Source organism: Thamnophis sirtalis, unplaced genomic scaffold (genome assembly GCF_051295495.1).
Source record: "Thamnophis sirtalis isolate CommonGarterSnake01/CBP01778 unplaced genomic scaffold, rThaSir2_p1.2 scaffold_1, whole genome shotgun sequence".
Classification (NCBI taxonomy): domain Eukaryota; kingdom Metazoa; phylum Chordata; class Lepidosauria; order Squamata; family Natricidae; genus Thamnophis; species Thamnophis sirtalis.
This window is the reverse complement of record NW_028261381.1, coordinates 74,508,557-74,525,297: the sequence shown is the minus strand read 5'-3', so window position 1 is coordinate 74,525,297 and position 16,741 is coordinate 74,508,557. Positions and strand designations below refer to the sequence as shown.

At 39.2% G+C, this 16,741-nt stretch overlaps 1 protein-coding gene and 1 pseudogene across 1 annotated transcript in view; one reads left to right on the top strand and one right to left on the bottom strand.

The window, feature by feature from the left end:
• TSPAN4 (tetraspanin 4) overlaps positions 1-16,741 on the bottom strand; it is a 741,621-nt gene that overhangs the window by 451,087 nt on the left and 273,793 nt on the right. The window lies entirely within an intron of this gene.
• LOC148049568 (uncharacterized) lies at positions 14,491-15,336 on the top strand (annotated as a pseudogene).

Below are 16,741 nucleotides of genomic sequence, written 5' to 3'. Positions count from 1 at the left end.
TCGCCACCGCTGGGCCACCACCATTTTTATTTTTAGTGACTGTGCATGCACAGTTCACTGTAAATTGTTCTGCGCATGCACAAAGAACAATTTACATTGAATAGCACATGCACGTGCAGCGTTGCAGCATGGGTTGTGAACCGGTAGTAAAACCGGCAGCACCCCACCCCTGAGCCCAATGTATCGCATAGGATTGTTGTTGTGGGGAATATAAGAAGGAGGAAGAAGCATTAAGTATGTCCTCTGCCTTGAGTTGTATATTTTTAAAAAGTGGGATAAACATCTTTTTTTAAAAAAAGCAAAATAAGAATGCTTAACATAGAGGGCAATAACACTGAAAAGCACACTGTACTAATTTCCCACCTCCAAATGCCTCAATCAGTTAAAAGTTGTCCTGAAGGCTTCTATCTTAAACACCTCATTATTAAGGAATAAGCTCCAATGATCACAGTGAAATTTATACAGCCAAATAAACATGCATAAGGCTGTATGCCGTCAAGCTATAAAAATTAAACAAAATATCATTGTAATTCAAATCGACATTCGTCTAATATAGGAAGGAAAACGAACTACACCCCCTGAGGAGGAAATACGCTGCTAAGTGTAAACAAAGCTATTAGAAGCATAATCTGCAACAAACTGCCAAAATATGATTAATTATTGAAATTATCCTTAAAAAGAGCAATTATAACCATACGTTTCTCCTGGAGATGGACTAAAGAAGGATGAATATTATTCCTTACTGTTTTTATAATATGCTAATGCTCTTCCCAAAATGCCAGATAGCATTGGTCTAAGACTTATCCCCACATCTAGTAGCCAACCTTGTATGGTCTCCAAATATTATTTTACTTTTTATTATTTTATTTATTTATATCAAACCTTTATTCTTTTTTTGTTAATAACACAAGGTAGTGAACATATCTAATAATCCATCAACAACAACAACAACAACAACAACAACAACAACGACATGAGTTGGGCTGAGAGAGAATGTTGGCCAAGATGACCTAGCAACTTTTCATGCATAATGTGGGAAACTCACCCTTTCCTGGTTTCTAATCTGTTTGCTTTAATGGGACCAAAAACAAGTCAGATAACTTGAATGCTAGAATGTGGTTTTTTTTTAAAAAAGCAAACCAGAATTAGGCAATAGCAAGTGTTTTCCAAAATTCTTGCCAAGGTGTATTCATATAATTATCACGAGCTAAATTTGAGTTGAGGGACTCTTACCAATTTTGTCTCTGTGTGGCAAGAAGCCATGTTAATCGTTTGCATTTGCATACTTTTACAACATGTACTGTATATTAATAAATGTCAGACTCACAACAATTTGGGGATGTGTTTTATGCAAATTGTTTTCTAATCATGAGTTTAAGCACAGAGGGTTTTTTTTTTCTTTCTATTGTTTTCCTGTCCATTCCTCCTAAGAATCTTAGAATATTGAGGTTTGGACTCTTTCATATGCCCTTAACAATAGTCTTTCCCATTTGTTTTGTCTCCTATTCTTCTGTAAGGTAAAGGTGAGACAAGAGTTGTAAGACAACTTAAAAGGTAAAGGTTCCCCTCGCACATATGTGCTAGCCGTTCCCTACTCTAGGGGGCGGAGCTCATCTCCGTTTCAAAGCCAAAGAGCCAGCGCTGTCCGAAGACGTTCTCCATGGTCATGTGGCCGACATGACTAAATGCCAAAGGCGCATGGAATGCTGTTACCTTCCCACCAAAGGTGGTTCCTATTTTTCTACTTGCATTTTACATGCTTTCGAACTGCTAGGTTGGCAGAATCTGGGATAAGTAATGGGAGCTCACTCCATTACGTGGTGCTAGAGATTCGAACTGCCGACCTTTCTGATCGACAAGCTCAGTGTCTTAGCCACTGAGCCACCACATCCCTTCTTCTCTAAGAAGCACAAAAAAGCAAGGTTAAAAGAGAGGTGGTTGACCAACGGGCTCCATCAATCTTTTTTGGTTTCTTTATAATAACTTAACTAACATGCAAGTAAAACTTCCAAGAATAAGAGATGTCCAACTTTGTTGCCACTAATTATACTTATCAAAACTGCCTTGCTAATATTGGTTTTATCTATAAAAAATAAATAAATAAAAATAAATCATTTTTAAGACTTTGCAGTCTTAAAATTCCTACAGTATTATTAGTATTAGCAGTATTTAATAGTGTCATTGAAAAGTTGTTTTAATTAGAAAGTAAAAACAAAATCACAAAGGTGACCAATTGTTTCGGCCCATGGATTGCCAAGTCAGAGGTAGCACATTTGCACATGCAGCTAATTGGTGTCTCTCACACTTTCTGATTCTCCTCCATTCTCTTTCTTCCCACCATTTCTGGTGCTTTTTCTTCCTACTGATCTGCAGAGGAAGAGGAAAGCCCTCAGCTTGCCCTAATGTTCAACTTGCTTATAGAAAATGAGGGAAGATTTTGTTCCTCTCAGTAAATCAACACAATAGTGTTGAGTCTTTTCTTGCCACAGCTATGTTCTACCAGGCCAGGTGACCATCAAGACAAGTGTCTCCCTGCTTTCCTATTGACTTACCAACTTGTTTTTTCTCCAGCTGGTAGCTTAAGTGCGTTCCGAGCTACCTGTCAAGCAATTAAATCATTCCACTCAGACTTTCTCCTTGCACTCCATTCTGCAAGCAAGTATCTATTCTGTACTGTATTATATATACTTCAGGCAGTGAAACCTGCATCTTACAGCAAGTGGTGATGAGAGGATGTGATTACTGTACTCTGACTCTATCAGCAGTTCATTGTCAAGATGCTATGAGGGACAAGAATACTGGCAGTTTGTCTGGAACAAAAATGTTTAAAACAGGTGCTTAAGCAGACATGAGATGACATGTTTACAATCTAGTGAAATTCAGCTGGATTGCATGCAATCCAGATGGTGCAATTTCACATCTGGGTTGACTGCTACCTAGTAGGACCATGCACATTTCAAAAATGATACTTCATGGTATGTTTTTTTTCTGGGCAAGTTTGAACAAGGCTGGAAATATCAATTCATTAAATTTTCTACAACTCTTGTGTGGAAATCAGGGGGGAGAGTGGGGTGGGGTGGGCTATTTTTTTTAAATAAACAGGGAAGGGCTGTGATTGTGTTCGCACAAGCTTCAAAGCATTTATTCTAAATCTTTTTCAAAGCATGCCCAGCTTTATTATTTAGCCCATTTCTAGTTAATTCTCTGCTCTGTATCTTGTAAATCCTCTAGTGTGAACCTCTGAATTGCCTCTATTATTGGGCAGGGTAGGATCCCTGGATTTCATATAATTCTTGTGCAAATCTTTGAATTGCCTTTACAGAGCCAGGTTTAGTGGGGTGATTAATATGGAGTGAGCCATGCATATGGGTAAATCTGGATTTTCTGCTTCTTTCTTGAATTGATAGGGAAGGAACGTGTAGGAGAAGAAGAGCAGGACCTGATGATGAAGTTACTAGAACAGGGGTCTCCAACCCCCAGGGCACAGCCCACTACCGGGCCATGGCCCGTTTGGAACCGGGCCATGCAAGTGGCAGGTGAGCATGTGTGCGCAAAGCTCCACTTGTGTGGTGGCTCACCAGATGCCAGCAGAGCTGGTGGCAGACTCGGACGATGAGGAGTTGGGGAGGAACATGGGCCAGTTCTGGAGTCTGGGGAAGGCTCTGACGGATGTTCAGCATCACACACAGAAAAAGAACCAGGGCCGTCCAACATTTCCCAGCCACCAGAGAGGCAACTGTCTTAGGAGGCTGATATGAGTGAGGAGGAGGAAGAGCTGGGGCCTGTTCCAGATACATGTATGTGCAGAACAGTTAGGAGAGGTGAACAATGGAAGCCAAGGAGTTGACTCAGGAAGCAAAGCACATGTGGATGGCTGAATGGCCCCTGAATTCCCCTGGCTGGGGAATAAATAGAAGGAAAGGTGAGTGGTTGTCGTAGGAGATAGCAATTCGTATTTCTGAAGATTTTGCTTATTGTGTTTCATGCCACAAAGACGGCTTGCCAGAACTTAATTGCATCCTTTTGGCTGGGAGCTCACAGCCTTGCAATTATCACAAGGAACTGATAAATTCTGTTATTGCAGTTAACTCCTTGAAGGACTACTCTCTGGACTTTTTGGTGGGTAAATACAATTAATTCACAAGAAGTAAATAAAGAGGGGTTTTTCGTGACAAGGAGTCTGTTTCTTGCTTCTGCTAAGGCTGGGTCAAAACAACTTGCATAAATGGTGGGTGCTCGTGCTCACATGCATAGCTCCATTTGTGTGAGCAGTGGATGCCCATAAATGGAGTTGTGTGCACTCATGCATGTTCTTCCTGCTCACATGGGACCATCTCCTCTCTCTCTCCCCCACCGGTCTGCCAAGCTGGAAAGGTTGGGGATTGCAACCATGCAGGCTGGGGAATTCTGGCAATTGAATTCTGCGTATCGTGAAATTGCCAAGTTTGAGAATCACTGCTGCACCCAATGTATGACAACACAGTAACATAATCATTAGGAAAAAGCTGACATGCTTATCTTCAGTCAACATGCCAAATACTTGAATTTCTGCCAGAAACTGTGTTTTGATCCCACTGCACCATTCTTACATACCTTTCTTCGGTGTTTTAATTACAGTCAATAATACCGCTTCTTCAATAACAACAGCAACAAAGAAGGACGAACATATGGCATTCCAAATGTTAGGCGAAATTAAATATAACAATAAAATGTGTCAGAATAGATACGATTGACAAGGTAGTCGCAGGGATGACTGCTTGCAAGAACAGAATTGGGAAACAGAAGTATGTATGCTCATAGGAATCCTTCCCTATCCAGGGCTGATTCAAACTGGCATTGAATACGACAGAGCTTAAGTTCTTCTCAAAAGCAACCTGGGGGTGATGAGAAGTAACAGCAGATTTTGGAATTTAAAAAAGCCCTGTTCTTTGCTTAATGTAGCATTCAGGCTTGTTCCTTTTCTCAAATCTATTTTACCCATAAATCCTTTTCACTGGCACTTCACTGCACAAAGGACACAAAGAAGGCAACATTAAATATATTTCCATCTTCAGAGCTCAAAACCCATGCAATTAGATTTCCCCTCATTCAGCCTTTCTAATCTTCTACGCTGACAGATTGCTCTGCCATAAATCCCATTATTATTTTATCCCACTGACCAAAATCTACATCCAGCAAACATTTATCAAATCCTTTACCACAGAAAAGCAAGACAACACAAGGGTGCTCTCTTTTGTACGTTAGGCTACTTCTGTCTTACATTAACTTTGGAAATGACAATTGCAGATAACGGGTAACACAATGGTAGGTTTTAAGCAGAAACAAAGTCTGAAAATTCATGCTGACTTTCTTGCTGGATAAAACGTGTTCCTCTTTTAAATAGTCCGAAAAATAAACTGCTGAGTCCATTGTTCAAACATCCAATATGTCCAGTACCCTGTTTCCCTGAAAATAAGAACTTTCCGGATAATAAGCCCATGTGCTTATTATCGCATGTGCTAAAATAAGTCCTCACCCAAAAATATTGCAACTCAGCAGCAGCCATGAGGTGATCACACTCGCCACCTCCTGCACCTCAAAAATAATAAGACCTCCCCGAAAATAAGGCCAAGTGCTTATTTCGGAGGTCAAACGAAAATAAGACCCTTATTTTTGGGAAAACATGGTATTAAAATTTGTTGTTTTATTTGTATTGGTAAATTAAAGTGTCCTTCTCCTTTAATTGTAATCATCTGACAGTGGATTTTAAAATAACAGGCTACAGGAATGATATAGGAAAAGATGCTACTCAGGACCTACAAAAGAAACTGGCTCATGTCTTAGCAAAAGAAAAGAAATATTTAAAAAAATTACTTCCCCTTCATCGTAACAATTATAAACAGGTTTAACAGATTATAACCATCTCGTAAAATAAAATAACACCTCATCATCACTTATGTATAAATGGATCCTTATAATCTCATCATTTCAATCCTGATGGCAGCAAAAGTCCATTAAGAATTACAGAAATAACATCATACATATAGTACTTGACCTATGACCAGTATTACAGCAGGAATTTCCATAATAAGTTGGGGCACTCATAAAGAGAGTCTTCTTATGACCATATCTGATTTTTATGACCATTTTATCATTGTTGTTAAACAAATCACCGTAGTCTTAAGTGGAGCAAGTGGTTGTTAAGTGAATCCAACTTCCCCAATTGCAGAACCTGTCTGGAAAGACTGCGGGATACTGCAACCAGTCATAAATATGAGTCGGTTGCCAAGCCTCCAAATTACAATCACATGACCACAGGGTCATATGGTCATAAGTGCAAGGACAGGTCATAAATCACTTTTCCAGAAGTTGTTGTAATTCTGAACCCTCATTAAATGAATAATAAGTAAAGGACTACCTATATATATTTTAAACCAAATAAACTAATTTTATATTCCTTCCTTTTACTTTCAACAAACTTACTTTTTAATCCTGCATCACACTGAAAAGCACTTTTAAATCACTTCAAATATGTCCTGGAGTCTGTTTTTGTTTAATTTTTTTTCTTTGTCCTTTCTCACAACATCCTTCAACATTTAAGATCTTTTTTTGTAAATCCAATATAGGAAAATCATGGAAGTCACTCTATTGATTTATCACTTGCATATCGCTTTCAGTTTTTCTGATATCATCTGGTTTTATTTGCATACCCATTGTAGCATATCATATCTTCAAGGACAGCCCCATGTAGAGTGTATTGCAGTAATCCAAGCAGAAGGAGACCAAAGCATGAGTGACCGTGAGTAAGACCTCCCAGTTCAGGAAGAGGAGCAATTGGTGCACTAGATGAATCTGTGCAAAGACACCCTAGCCATGGCTGCCACCTGCTCCTTGAATAGGAGCCATGAGTGCAGGAGAACCCTTAAAATGCACACCAGTTCAGTCTAAGGAAGTGTCAAAAATGAGATATCATCTGGACTTAGCTGGCCAAAAACCCATAGACACTCTGTCTTGTCAGTCAAAGCCAGTTTCTCCCCATCCAGATCTTATAGCTTCAGGGCATTCAGCACAGCATTACCAGTTTGGGGTAGACACATATAATTGGATATTTTCAAATATGCCCAACTAGCTGGATACCAGTCCTTCACTATGGAACTATGTGATCAGGCTTGATAAATTGATGTGTGAAGCCCACAGGCCAGATGAATCATGCATTGGCCACGCCCACACCTGGTCTAGTGAAGGGGAGTAGTACGTCTAACCCCTTAGCATTGGTACGTGTTAATATAACACTGTATAAGGAATACTGATGATCTGACGGTCATTTCGAAAAATCCTTCCCTGGCAAGCACCTAGAAGCCAAGAGGAACAAACGTGCCAAATTTCAAGTTTGTAGCTTTACAGTTGTGGAGATTTTGTGATGATGTGTGAGTGGTATTTCACTTTTATATATATAGATGTTAAAGTGTTTCCTTTGTTCTGTGTTAATATGTCAAATGTTAAGTGTTCTCCTTTAATTTTAATATTTTGTTGCCCCTGGCTCCCTCTGGTGTCCAATGTCCAAATTTCCATTTATTTGCTTATTTGCTTGCTTGCTTGCTTGCTTGCTTGCTTGCTTGCTTGTTTGTTTATTTATTTATTTATTTATTTGTTTGTTTGTTTGTTTATTTATTTATTTATTTATTTATTTATTTATTATTTATTATTTATTTATTTATTTATTTATTTATTTATTTATTTATTTATTTATTTTCAATTTCTATAGCCACCCACCTCAGTCCAAATGACTCCATCATGTTTTAGTTCATGAATTCCAAACAACAGCTATTTCCCACAGGAAGGATTCTCACAATCAATTTCAAAATCTTATTTCAAATCTATCTGGACCCCTTGATCCATTTATAACTTTCACAAAATCAACATTCTAATCACCCTTTTGCCGCTTATTCCACACACACACACAAAAAAAATCTCCTTAAGCTTCCTGCTTTCGAACTTCTTTCACTAAGGATTAAAGTCAACTCACCCACTGCACGTTATGAGGCTTGTCGATTGGAAGGTTCTTTAATAGTTGAAAAGCAGTTAAAAAGCAATTTTGAAAAGTTGGCAGGGGAAGGATTTTGAAGCAATCTCAGTATTTAGGCATGATAGTGTGGGATCAGCCTGGAATCAATGATCAGTGAGTTTCTTCACTTGATGTAATCAGGAGAGACTAAACAACTAAGTGTCAAGGATGAAATAGTAGCCATTACGTAACATAGTTTGATGCTGGAAATCATAATATAACTATTTGCTCACATTAACTAGGACTACTCAGGACTGGGAAGGAACACACTGAAAAACTATACCTTGGAGAAATAATTATTATGATTCCACACACGTAAAGGCAACAATTTTTCTACACCCCAAAATTAATATTGCTTCAAGATAAATAAGTTTGCCCTAATAATGTCCTTTCTATAATGTCAAAGAGGGAATAAGGACACTCAGCTTATCACTGAGTCTCTACAATCTAATGTCATATGGTGGCATTTGTGCCCCATCACCTGCAGATCAGGACCTCTGGTCACAAATAAAGTGTCTCTTAAGAATCAACGCTAACTCCTCACCTATCACAGGACCCAAAACACAGGAGGGCAGATTTTTTAATGGGTGACTTTCCTCTCCTGACACATTTTAATGTGCCCAGGTCTGCTCAACAGACAACTAAGGTCAAGCTTGACAGTCATATAGTAAACCAACCTCCCTCCCTTCCTTCCTTCCATGTCTGACATGATAGCAGCATTCCAGTGATTGAGGGCCTGCAACAAATAAGAAGGGGTCAACTTATTTTCCAAAGTACCAAAAGGAAAGACAAGAAACAATGGATGGAAACTAATCATGGAGAGAAGCAACCCAAAACTAATGAGAAATTTCCTAACAGTGAAAACAATTAACCAGTGTTGCCTTCAGAAGCTGTGGATGCTCCATCAGTGGAGGTTTTAAAGAAGACATTGGACAACAATTTGTCTGGAATAGCATAGGGTCTCCAGCTTGGACAGGCGTAGAAGACCTCCAAGGTTTCTTCCAACTCTGTTGTTCTGTTAAGCTGAGTGTTTATTAGCAACAACCTGAAACCAAAGTCACCAAATGATTTGACCAGCAGGATTCAGGATCTGAGTTACAGAGATGGAAATGGGAAATAACATAAAATTATTGAATTTGGATCATCATAATGTATGGGCTCCTAAGCTTTGATATTTTGCTGATATTGTATTTTTAAAAGAACTATTTATTTATTTATTTATTTACTTACTTACTTACTTACTTACTTACTTACTTACTTACTTACTTATTTGTTTGTTTGTTTGTTTATTTATTTATTTATTTATTTATTTATTTATTTATTTATTTATTTATTTATTTATTTATTTATTTATTTATTTATTTATTTATTTATTTATTTATTTATTTATTTATTTATTATACATTCATAGTCATATTTATTTAGAAACTGCCTATCTTCCCATAGAGTAACTCTGAGTGGGGAATATGTTGCACACAGAGACACATTCTGTTGCCCTGTCTTTGAACACAATAAGGAAGTCCAAGGAATAAAGGGCTAATTTAGAGAGTCCAGCTCCATCACTGGTTACTAAAGGATGTATCATATTGCATCCCTTATTCTGCCGTATGTGACTTTCTGCATTCCAATGAAATCATTTAAGTGTGAATTAGTAAGAGCTGTCAGCAAGAGCTCTGTGAGGATGTAGAGAGGAAAAGAAAAAGGCAAAGATCAAATCAGCGTAATGAAAAAAGGAGTTGCTATTTTCATGCAAGGGTTGTGTTAGCCCTATAATTACTATTTCTAAAAATAAGGCAGGATTGTCAAATAATATTTGTTATGTCTGTATATATGCTTTGGGTATATATAGAAACACAAATTCTTAGAGAATATTTTCTGATGTTTCTATCAGTATTTTTTTTATATACTCCTTATTTCCAATTGTAAAATCACATTCTGTCAAGCAGCGTGGTACAGTGGTTACCATTCAATAAAAATACAAGAGATCTGTGTAAAGATCTACCAGGTTTACTGGACGACTTCTGAGCCTAATTAATCTCACAACTTATTGCAAAGAAAACATTGGAAGGTGAGGCACTATTCATTAGTTCCATGGAAGAGATGATTTGAAATAAATATAATAAGAAACAGCATATTTTGTTCTTCATTTCATGTATTATGGTTCCCAGAAGAACTACAGAAAATACTATATTGTAGGAATTTTTCTAAATCTTCTATGCTGCTAAATGAAATTATCTACAATATACATGTCTAAGGCTTTGTTATTGGGAATAACAGTGGAGACTTTCTTGTGACCAAAACGAAAATAAGTAATATAACTTCTTAAGAGGTATTCTTCAGTATTTTTCTTTACACCAAGCTTTGTGGTCTCCTAAAGTGTTCATCTATAGTTCTAAGACTTCTACTACATTACTGTACTTTAAATGTATTAATCTGACTCTACTTTGATATGACACAAAAAGGCAATTAATTCTTCACCAAACATTTCCACTATGTAAAAAGCTGTCTCAAAGAAATGAACAAAAATCTATTAAAGATAATTACTGCTTTTCATTCAATGCTCTGAGCACAATAATTATTCTTTTGCTCAAAGATCTCTTCCGTTAATTAAAGCTTGAGACAAATCTCAGCTACTATAGCCCAATAAATATTTCCAATGTTTTTTGCTAGGTCAAAAAATTACCACTCCATCAACCCAAGTATCTAATATAAATGTGCTGGGAATGAAGACACGTATCAGACAGCAAATTATTTAATTCTTCTTGCTCTATCAACACAATATAGTCCTACTAACATTTAGTAACTTAAATTTTGCAGGTTGTCTTGTACACTGGAATCCTAGTTTAAAGACCAAAACAATTTCCCCCTAGAATTGTCTAAAAACTGGGTCAGATTAGCAAAACAGTAAACAGTTTAATTCACATTGGGGTAGTTGCTCATAGTATGACATTCCTTATACCAGAGGTCTTCAAACTTGGCCACTTTAAGACTTGTGGACTTCAACTCCCAGAATTCCAGCATAGCCGGCTGGAGAATTCTGGGAGTCCACAAGTCTTAAAGTCTACAAGTCTTAAAGTGGCCAAATTTGGGGACCCCTGCCTTATACAATGATCTGTGTGGGAGAATTGTCAGAAGAAAATGTTTTCACCAAATTACATCAAGCTGAAGTAGGATCTTTGGCTAGGCAATCAAGGATGCAGAAATGATCAAATTGTGTTCATGAAATAGAGCAAATGATAGTTTTCTATTACACGATGGGCCATTTTCATCACTCTATGTTTTAGAATCCATCTTCTTTCTATTAAATGCCTATTAGCAAAATTCTACACATGCTGTATTCAGCATGAAGCAGAAGAACTAAAGTGTCTAAGAGGAGTGCTTAAATATGGTATAGGAAAGCCTAACAATGGGAGCAGTATTATGATGCTAAAGACCCTACAAAATGTAGCCTTCTGCTGGCTCTGCCCCCAAATTACTCATGAGGCCAAATGGAGAACACATATGAGCCTTTTCTTCATTATGATTGGAATCCCAAAATGATTGATTAGCTGCAGACAACTGTGCAGTTAATCCAACAACAACCTTTTATCCTTTGTTTTGCAGAACAAATCATTATTGGAAACTATGCAATCAATATCATATAATACAATATAAGTAGGCTAATGTTGTTTCCTTTCATTTGAAAGATGATATATATTTTCCAAATGTGATCAACAAATGTGTACATTTTCCTTTTTTCATTTAGATCCTTCCATAAAGATCTAAGATAAAGATTCAAATATGGTGATAGACTCCAGAGTTTAGCAATAGTTCCTTGAGTATGGTGGAAGATATTAAAGATTTTATATACTACCATTCAGCATCCACTTTCTGCATTATTTTCTTTTATAGCAGCATCTCATAACTTGTTCTTCACTGTCCAGTGTGGATACATTTATCATTTACAGAAATTATCATAAATCTACTTGGAAAAATCCATTTAAAATACCTCTAAATATAAACTGTAAACCAACAAAAGAACATGATTATTGGGGGAAGGGTGGGCACTTCAATTTATATTCTTACACATTGTTATGAAATAATCTTATGTAAAGAGAATATGCCATGTGTTTATGCTCAAATTACACTGTAACAACCAAGGGAACGACTGATTAGATCAAAGAAACAAATCTCAAGTTTGTCTGTTGCTTCTCCTGCTGGAACAACTGTATTTCATAAAGATATATAACACCCCATTAAACTGCAATTAGACTCTAGCAGGAGCAGTCAACAATCCATTTAGCAAATAAACTATTAAAGTGCTTCACACTATAAGTTTATAAATGATATTCATATAAATAGTTTTGATCATCGGATTTTTTTAAAAGGGGAGGAGAAGGATCCACATTCTTGTCTAGAATCATCACTATCAATTTCTACCTGAGCAAAATTTTAAACCTTCCATATCTTATTGCTGCTCTTAGGTCTTATGATGCTTCCTGCATTTTCCAAAAACTGCCCTAAGGAATTTTCCTTATGGCAAGTCCCAAATCTAAATCCAGTGGCTAAACTTTGGGCTTTTGCCAAGGCAAAGAGCAGCAGATATTACTATATAATTGGAAACAAGCCTTCAGATGTTGTTTTGGTCATAATTTTAGATCAATACATACTTAGACCAATTTAGACTTAAAAGTATTCCCAGTACATGTTTTAATATATCATTAACGTTAAACAGAGCTTCTCATAGTACACAGTGCTAAAAGAGGAAAGAAAGGCAGAGACAGAGTGGACATGGTGGGAAGGAACTGCCAGAATTGCATGTCAAGATCAAAGAGGGTTTTGAGGTAAAGAAGCGGAGTAATATGTCTATGGAGATTCTCGGTCATCCAGGTCATCGTTGTTCCAAAGTTGCTCAATCAAAAGGCAACTGAACCTTCTGTTTTTTCTTTGAAGATATTTCGCTTCTCATCCAAGAAGCTTCTTCAGCCCTCCACCATCCAGTCAGAGCTGAAGAAGCTTCTTGGATGAGGAGCAAAATGTCTTCAAAGAAAAAACAGAAAGTCCAGTTGCCTCTTGAATGAGCACCTTTGGGACAAGCTGAGGAACAGAGAACCTGGCTGGCCACTAGGGATCCTACAATGGTTAAAATGGGCTAATCAGCTTTAGTGACTCTTGAACTTGAATTGTGTACTGTTGGTTTCTATCCAGAGTTCTATCCGGTAAGATTCAAATAGATTGAGCAGTTGAGATACAAATTTAATAATAAATAAATAAGGATTTATGAGATAGTGAGGAAGGTCGGGAGAAGACTCACCAAAGCATTCAGCAGCACAACCATGGGAAGAAGAGTGCTGAGGAGAAGAGCTGTGAGACAAGAGTTGCAAGACAACTTGGAAGGTAAAGGTTCCCCTCACACATATGTGCTAGTCGTTCCCGCTTAGGGTATAAAAATAGTCCTTACATCTTATATGGATAAATATATGTACTCAATTCAGGCCTTAATAGTGCACCCTTTGGTCTTCTGGCAAAGTGAGTTATAGAATTGAATACAGCCCCTGATGCATGTATAAGGTAAAGGTAAAGGTTCCCCTCGCACATATATGCTAGTCGTTCCCGACTCTAGGAGGCAGTACTCATCTCCATTTCAAAGCCAAAGAGCCAGGGCTCTCCAAAGATGTCTCCATGGTCATGTGGCCGGCATGACTAAAAGCCAAAGGTGCACAGAACACTGTTACCTTTCCACCAAAGGTGGGTCCTATTTTTCTACTTACACTTTTACATGCTTTCGAACTGCTAGGTTGGCAGAAGCTGGGACAAGTAACGGGAACTCACTCCGTTATGCAGTGCTAGGGATTTGAACCACCTTTCTGACCTTTCTGATCAACAAGCTCAGCATCTTAGCCACTGAACCACCAAGGCAACTTAGGATAAGCCTAAAATTTGGCTAGGATTGAACATGTGAGAGGATGGTAGCAAATAATAAGAACAAGTGTTTGTCTTACAAAGCTCTTGTCCTATCACCTGTTCCACTTGAGAGTGAATAAGACAGTGTCAACTAATCAACTAAGCACTTTTCTTAGATCTAGAGTGCTAAAAAGGAACAGATATTGTTACATACTGACAGATAGCATGGTAGTTTCCCCCAAGGTCCTCTGATCCAGTGGGAAAATACTCAAAGGTGATTGGTTAAGATGTCTGACAGCTCCCTATAAAAGGGCTGCTGCCAGACAAAATCTTTGCTGGATTGTATATAGTATTGACTAATAAAGAGCTGTTGTTGCTGTTAGCCTGAGTCTTTCTCATCCATTCACCCAATCTAACACTGGTGACGAGGATGGGATTGGAAGGCAACTAGGCACAAAAAGAGCTGACTGACAATCCAGCAACACAATCCAGCCCGGAGCTAAACGTGGCATCAAATGGCCATCTTTAAGTGGCAATTTCAAAAATGCTTTGACTGAATCAAGATGACTACGTACACCCCACCAGCTCCGTATGACCCAGCCACAAACACTGGGACTCGTATATGATGAGGTTCGAACACTTTCTCGAAGCCAATGACCTCCTGGGCCTGTCCGGAGCTGGAAGAAAGCCATGTTCCTGAGCTACTGTGGGCCAGAGGTATTCGACACCGCCAAGGACCTATCCGAGCCAACGCCGGTACAGTCAGTCACTTGGTCGGTGCTTCAACAGATGCTGAAGACACACTACATGCCCAAACTGTCTAAATATGTGCAGAGGCATGAATTCAACCTCCATAACCAGAAGGAAGGCGAAACGATCAACCAATATGTTGCCGCGCTTCGTAAGGCTGCAGCATATTGCGAGTTTTGCAATCTCGATAAACTGCTACTAGATAGAATCATTTGTGGGGTGTGAGACATCAACCTACAGCAAAGGTTGCTGGCAAAAAGCAACCTTACACTGCAAATCGCATTAGACAAGGCCAGAGCAACAAACTCCTTAATCAAGTCAATGGAAATGCTGAAGAGGCAAACAGCCCCAAGAGCACGTGCAGAGCAGCCGAAGTGCATCGCAAGACTACAGAGTGAGACCTCTCTGACAGCGAGGACGAGGTCTACCACAAGCATAGAGAGAAGTGGAGAATGGCGCAAGAATTTGAACCCCATTTCCCGCCTTGTGTCGGCTGTGGAGGAAACCACCAGTGATCTGCCTACCGTTTCTGAGATGCCATCTGCCAATGCTGCAATTGCAGAGGGCACATTGCAAGAGCCTGCAGGAGTGAGTTTCTAACTCCAACACCCCGGAAAACCCAGGCTCCGCAGGCTGCAAGGCCACATCCACCCCGCTGAGAGCAATGGAAGCCGCAGCAGACTGCAGAGAACACAAATGCCAAAGACACATTCCAAACAACCATTGGGCATGCAAGCACCCCATGGAACAAGAAATTACGGATCTCCATCCTCCTTGAAGGATCTCCATGCAGCATGGAAATAGATATTGGCTCATCGCTGACCATCATGTCCTGGGCCACATTGAAAAAGGGCATCCCTAATCTACGGAAGCACAAGCTGAGGGTTCCAGAGATATGCCTAAGCAACTACCAGGGGAACCGATGTTTTGGGTCAAGGCACTTTCTGGGTGCAATTTAAAAAATTTGATGGCATGCTTCCTATTACCATGATCAGTGGTGCCCTGCAGAGCCTCCTAGGCTTAGACTGGTTTGAATCCCTGGGCTTGAGGGTGACCGGCATCAACACCATTAAAGACGACAGCACCGAAGAGCTAATGCGAGAGTTCGAGGACGTCTTCAGCACCAGTGTAGGCAAGTATGTGGAGGCCCCAATTTCATTTAATTTGAACCCCAACGTTGCCCCCATTAGGTTAAATCCCCAGAGGGTCCCTTTTGCCCTCCATCGAAAAATTGACCTTGAGTTTGACAAACTAATTGGCCAGGGGATTCTGGAGCTGATTGATCACACACGCTGGGAGACCCCTATAGTGATCCTGATCAAGTCTGATGGGCCTGTCCACATCTGTGTGGACTATAAATGCACCATAAATAAGGCCCTACAACAGAGCGCTTATCCGGTGCCCATTGTCCAGCATTTACTTCACTCCTTTGGCCCAGAAAAAGTATTTGCTAAATTAGATATGGCGCAGGCATACCAGCAATTGCCTGTAGATGGCACCACAGCAGAGGCCCAAACCATTGTGACACATAAGGGTGCATTTAAATGCATCTGGCTACAATTCGGAGTTAGGATCGCCCCTGGACTGTTCCAAAGCATCATGGAACGGCTTTTGCAGGGGATACCAGGTGTTGTCCCATATTTTGACGACATCTTGGTATTGGCTGAAAATAAGGAGCAACTTTTTTAAAGATTATGAACTGTTTTGACCAGAATTAGCAAAAAAAGGTCTCTGTTTAAAAAGAGAAAACTGCCAAATTAATGTTCCAAGGGTTGAATTCCTGGGGTATTTGATTGACGGCTCTGGAATTCTCCCAACAAATAAAAAAATCAAAGCTATCCAGGAAGACCCCCCCTCCCCCAACCTCACAATCAGACTGAGCTGCAGGCATTCCTCGGACTTCTCAATTTTTATAGTGTCTTTCTTAAACAGAAAGCTACTGTCTCTGAGCCTTTGCATTGGCTCCTTGGCAAGAATGCCAGATGGACTTGGAGAAAGGCCGAGGCCACCTCTTATTGCTGTGGTTAAAAGACTGCTGTCAGCGGACACGTTCCTGGTCCAATA